Genomic DNA, 6,942 nt, shown 5'->3' with positions numbered 1-6,942 from the left:
GGCTGCGGACCCATGGTCCTTATCTAAAAAGTGACTTTCCTCAGATTTCTCCTAGCTCCAAACACCACGACTTGATGAGCAGCAATCTAGTGGTTTAGTGGGGAAACACAACTGGTAGATGGGTCACAGGACCATGTTCCTTCCAGCCAGTTTTCAAGTCCTCTAACCGGGCCTGGAAAACCTTGTTCCTTCCTCAGCCGACCTTAAATGCTAGGCAGATGTGTGGAGTGAGCAGCAATCCTCTATTTCCTGATGCCTCCTCCCAAAGGCCTTTCCTAGGCACCCAGTGCACTCTTGCTTTCTAGGGCCAGACCTGACACCACCCCCACTTAGACTGAAATTCTGGTTGCAGCCCTGTGCTCTGGGATCACTCTGCTATCCTTGTTCCCTCTATTTACAATTCTGCGTCCAGGAAAAAAAATTGAAGAGGTTATAACCAGCTTTCTTCTCTGTCCAGAAATCTCTGAATGGGCAATCCTGGGGGAAGGGCTCTCTCCATTAGCCATTCAGCCACTCATTCATTCAAACCATATTTATCAAGTACCATGTTCCAGTGACAAATAAGACAAGCCTCAAGGAGCTTACAGCCTGAAGTTGCCCCAAACTTGGGTTTTGATAGAACAAGAAATGACTAGAAAGTTAAGGAAGGTGTGTTAAGGGAGTTGATAGGTGGAGAAGGACTCGGTAATGATAAAGTTAATTTGTATATCAGGAGCCACAAATGGAGGCCTCCCCAGTGGCCTGGCCCAAGTCACAAATCTAAACCTGAATCAGCCCGCACTTATGGGAAAAACCTTTCAAGGAAATCTAACATGCACCAATCACAATCCTCCAACTCAGCTTTAGCTAGCTCACCTGACCCTAGACGACAGGACCCGCTGACCTCATAAGGAAATCCTCAACCTCCCAGCCTATCGTGCCCTGTTTCCATGTTGCCTCTTCTCTCAGTAAAACTTGCTCTTGCCCCAACTCCCTCGGGAAGAGGGCTCCACTGCCTGTGAGGCACCGCACCCCCCCAATCCAGGGACTGTGTTCCCTTGAATAAAGAACATCGAACTCTTTACTAAATTATTTTAGTTTTGTCACTTGAACGTAACCACAGGTCTTCTTGATCCGATTAGTAAGACTATTTTGGGGCAGAAAACATAAGAAGCCACTTTTATAGTACTTACTACAGCCCCTTGCACAATAAATTCTCAATAAATCTTCACTCAATGTATGCTCCTTTAACTCATGTAGAGAGCTACATTTTCCCCCTCCATAGCAGCAAGATTTGCTACATGTAATTCTTTATATGCCAGCAATAGAGATTTTAGGATCACATATTAGTTCTCTTCTCTTCCCTCCCACCCTCCCTTCCATCTGTGCCTTAAAGACAGTGGGAATATTCACAATGTTGAGCTAGAAGAAACACAAGAGATAAGAACAATTTTCAACAGAACACATGTTAAGTTCACTCTGACCATGAGAACTCTGCTTCATTTATATAAAATGTTTCAAATGTCATTCATTTCTTGCCTTAAAAAATAACAAGAAATGAGACCAGATACAGACTGTGTAAGTTACTGTGTTAATTTTTATGTAGTTATCAATAGCTTACTTCTTCCACAAATGATTTGAGGCAATTTATGAAAATATAGACAATACTGGATAAAATAGTTGAAGGAATTAAGGAAAGGGGAACTTAAAAGAAAGAATAATTCAGCCAATGATAAGATAAACAAGCAGGCAAGCCATTGGATCCTGAACGTTTTCCTTGTGAGCACAGAGGAAAATGTCCTTGTTAAAGGTGGGCCAGAGATTTGACTGTAAGTGTCTGAATCAAAAGAGAATGACAATCATTTTAAGATTTTCCAGTGTTCATAAGATAAAAGCTAGGGTTTTTGTTTGATTGATTTTGAGAAGTACAGGTTTTCTTGATTTGTAATACCAAGAAAAACCCTGATTCTTCATAAAGATGGTGTCGTGAGCTAAGCGGCAAATAAGCACCACAGGAATTACACACATTTCCCCTGGATGTAAACCATCGTTACAATCACAAAGCACAGTGCATTAAACCAATGCTATGAACTATCCAAACTTTCCTGTTCAACGGAGTAAAGTATACATAGGTCTTGAATGGTCTAGCTTAATCCAGGGTGGCATTTAGATTATCGCTCTCCAGGATGGCAAGCAGGTTTCAACTTGCATTTTATCTCTGATCTATTCATGGTAGCTGTCTGAATAACTGTGCTGGGAAGTTTTTTGTTTTTTTTTTTTTAAAGATTGACACCTGAGCTAAGAACTGTTGCCAATCTTCTTTTTTCCTTCTTCTCCCCAAAGTTCCCCCAGTACATGGTTGTATACTCTAGTTGTGGGTCCTTCTAGTTGTGGTATGTGGGATGCTGCCTCAGCATGGCTTGATGAGCAGTGCCATGTCCGCGCCCGGGATCCAAACCAGTGAAACCCTGGGCCGCGGAAGCAGAGCGTACAAACTTAACCACCCAGCCCATGGGGCCGGCCCCTGTGCTGGGAAGTTTTGTGGCTGAGTCCACGCTCAGAAGGAAAAAGTTTTGTGATTGATTAATATTGCAGGATTGGTGAGTGGCTGCAAGCAACAACCTATCTGACATCTCTGATTTGTAGGAAGAGAGGTCTTGCATGCAGGTCTTTTACAGTCCTCCAAAACCCATATTTCTCATTACAGGGCTGTTGATAACTATCATGTGGCAGAGAGTATGAGGTCATTGTCTCTGGCCAAAACTTAAAGGCAGAAACTTTGAGATATTGATTAATTCATATGCTTTGTATATCAACCAGGAGGAGGGTAGTTTAAGGTTCTGTTATGAAAATGAGAGCATCTAATTAAAGTAGTGCATAGCCCAATGCCCCCTCCACCTCTTTATAAAGACTGGCAAAGGAAGTACATATATATTTCCCCAAATCCAATAAAAATGTACAAAATAACGTCATATTTTAAATGGTTTCACAGTTTACTCTAGTAGATTTAGGTGCTACAGGTTTAGTAAATGTCTGTTTGTGACAATGAAACAGAATAATCAGGGTCAAAATTCAAAAGCGACATTGGTCCTCCCTGCCTCTTGTTTTATTGCAGGTAAATGGAGTGTACATATGCTCCGATGAACTTTAAAAGGCCTCTTGCACGAATCAAAAGAATGATTCATGTGTTTTCTTTTCATGTGATCTCATATTTAATTTACCCTCCAGAGCAATAGATCAATAGTTGTGTGCCAAGAAACTGCTTTTCAATAGTGTTGTGTAGTATGAAAAAACATGGAGAAATCAATTTCTTTTTCCAGTCTGGAGTCTTGGTACCTTTTGCGTTGCTCATAGCAACAGTAATCTCAACTTTTTGTCTACGTTCTCTAAACCCTGAACATTGGAAGTAAATAGTAACATATTTAGAATAATTTAAACTGCTTTATTTGTCACCGTTACCACTGTTACTAATAGATTATTAGGCTTCTATATGTGGAATTGCTGAAATGAGCATTGTATGAAGCAAGTTACACAGATAGGAAGCATGTGGAAGTTCACTACTTAAAACTTGTCCACCAAAACAAACACTAAATTTGTGCAAGATTTTTAAAAGTGTAAGTATGTTGAAACAGCATGTTGTGTGGTAAGAATCCCAGCATATAATTCTGTTTTCCATCTATTTTACTATTTTATTTTTCCATCTCCATCAAGCTATTTAACAATTAATTCATTTTTAGTACTTTCTATGTGATATGTAACTTGTGGTATTTAAGGATTTGAAGTCAAGTTATTGACAGTGTCTCTTATTTGTCACTTGAGTTTTTGTCTTTCTATTCACCTGACAGGACCTATAAAAGTTGATATTTTGAACTATGCCACTTGGGGCCACACATCTGACAATTTCTTTTGCTGTTGTCAAACAAATCTAAACATATAAACACACCAGCCTGTGGTCATGAATTTGCTTTATCTTGATATGAAAATTTTATTACCTTGAGAAATTTTTCATTTCATAGCTCTTTAATACTATGATAGCTCTGCTTTAAAATAACATGAAATAGTCACATATAATGCTTTTATTGTGAAAAAGGAAAATTACTCTAACAGTGTAATATTCATTCATGATTCCTTTACAAAGAATATTGTTAGAAGCTCATTTGAAGTTATTAATGAAATATCTTTGGAGATTAATGGGTAAATTGTACAGACATCCTCTTATAAATGCTAAGATTAAAAATGCATTAATATACTTGAGACTAATAAGAATACTATTTAAAATATGATATATACATACATATTTATGGATAAATCTGAAAAGGACTTAGAAAATACTTTTCTAAGTAATTACTGGGTTATAGAAAAAATGAAATCTGTAATTATAACTAATTTGAAAATTAATAATAATGAGATTATTTTTATTATGTACATTATGTAGATAATAATTATGTACATCTACACTTCTTATGTCATGTGGCCAGAGCAGTAGTCAGAGGAAAATTCATAGCCACAGATGCTTTCATTATTAACTAAGACCAAAAATAAATGAGCTTATTAGTCAGTTCAAGGGTTATTAAAAAAAACCCCAGCAAAATGAGTATAACAGCTGGAGGAAGGACTCAATAAATGTAAATAAGATGTATAAATCAGAAAACAGAAAGAATAGAAATAAAAATTATTCCAAGAGCACATTCATTGAAAAAATAACAGCAAAAAAATAGCAAGACTTCTGGCAAGTCTAACGGAAAATGAGAAAAAAATGTATTCACCAGCAAATATATAGGGAACATAGCAATAAATATAAATATTTTATGGAAAATATTCTATAAAGCTTATGAGAATACTGGAAAATCTGAATGAATTAAATTACTTTCTTGGAAATTATAAGAAGTCTAAATGGATTCAGAAAGAAGTATGAAATCTGAAATGACTCACAATGGAAAAAATGGAAAGTTTTCAGAGAACTCTTTGCCCCAAAGATGCGTGATCCAGATTATTTACCTGTAAAGTTTTTATTTCTTATGCTTTTTAAGTATTTCTATACATAGAAAATGTTGGATATATTTCTATACGATTTTGAAGGTGGTAGGATAATGATAAAAAAAGAATCTTCAAGAATTAGCTCTGGAAAAGGAACCCACATGCTATGCTTCTTGTGAAAATAGATCTAAAAATCTGAGGGGAAAAAGTAGCAAAATAAGTCCAGTAGCATGTCAAAAATCATCAAACTGAGTTTATGTAAGAGTTGGATCAAGGTAAGGAAATTTATTAGAATAATGCACCAAGTGGTAAAAACCCAATGATCAGACTGATACTGAAAGTGCAATTGATACAATTCAAGGTCAATTATCAATAAAAAGAATTTTTAGTAAACTAGGAATAAAGGATACTTTTATCACATGACACATCATATTTAATGGGACTCCCCAGACCCTGTGGGTCCACGCTATTCCCACCCTTCTGTCGCTGATAGAGCTGCTACAATGAGGCAACACAGCCACAGCAACGTCAACAGCTAGGTATTACTGTTGAAAAGTAGGAGAACATTTCAAAATTATGTATATATGACATGAAATACAGGATTGCTTTCCAGGAAAATGCAAAAGAATAATCATATATCAAATTGAAAGGGGGAGCTAACAACTGACAAAGAATGTGCACACACAAATTTGTGCAAAAAAATTTAAGGAAAATGAACACTTTGGCAGAAAAAAGGGCAAAGGGTCAAAAAAGCAATTTACAAGAAAAGAAATACAAATGGCCATTCAACATATAAAATGTTCAGCTTTACTATGAACAAAGAACTGAAATCAAAGTAGCATTTATATACTGCTGTACCATTTGTTTTGCCAAAGAGTTCTGAGGATACTGGAAAAGGAACATGTATATACTGCAAAAAATACGTACACTGACATAACACTTTTGAAAGGAAATTAAGACGTATCAAAATCTTACCTTTTTGCATAACTTTTGACCCCCTAAATTTAAATTTTAACAATTTATACCAAAGATATTATTATAAACGAGTAAAAAATTACTAGCTTCCATAATATTTATTACAGCACTTTTTCTTATAGTAAAAAAAAGAAAATAAGAAATTAGATTTAAAAGCATATATCTATAAAATAAATGCATTAGACAATCATTAAAAACTATATTATAGAGAAATATTTAATGTGGAAATATATTCAAATACACTGTTAAGTTCAAGAGAGAAGGTAACAAATCTTCATAATAATATGATTCCAGCTTTTTAAAATTGAGACATAATTAACATATGACAATGTGTAGGTGTAAGGTGTACAATGTGTTGATTTGATACATTTATATGTTGCAATATGATTACAACCGTAGCGTTAGTCAACACCTCTATCACATCACAAAATTATTTCTTTTTTGTGGTAAGAACAATTAAGATCTAGTCTCTAAGCAACTTTGAAGTTTATAATATAGTATTGTTGATAATAATCACTATGCTGTGCATTAGATCTCCAGAACTTATTTATAAACTAGTCGCAAGTTTGTACCCTTAAACAACATCTCCCCAATTTTTCCACCCCCTAGACCCTGGTAACCATCATTCTACTCCCAGTTTTGTTTTTAAGAAGAAATCTATCTGTGTTTACACAAACACACACACATACACAAAGAAAGACTCAAAGCTAAGAAAGATATGTTCCAAATATTTATAAAACGTTAACAATGCTCATCGATGCTGGCGGAATTACAAGTGATTTCTACTTTTCTCTTTGGCTTCTCTGTTACTTTCCATAAAGAACTTATATTGCTCTTTTTCTCATCTTTAAAAAATGATGCAACAAACATCAGGAAATCACAATTCAAAAGGGGAGAGATTTTCTTCTCTTTTCAAATGAATGGCTTACACTGACAAAAACTCAGCATTTTACTGTCTTCAATCCTAGTCACATAAGTGACTAAGTAAAAGCCAAAGAGAGATTTTGGGGG

Source organism: Equus przewalskii, chromosome X (genome assembly GCF_037783145.1).
Source record: "Equus przewalskii isolate Varuska chromosome X, EquPr2, whole genome shotgun sequence".
NCBI classification, from domain to species: domain Eukaryota; kingdom Metazoa; phylum Chordata; class Mammalia; order Perissodactyla; family Equidae; genus Equus; species Equus przewalskii.
The sequence above is the reverse complement of the archived record's forward strand: the minus strand, read 5'-3'. Positions refer to the sequence as shown.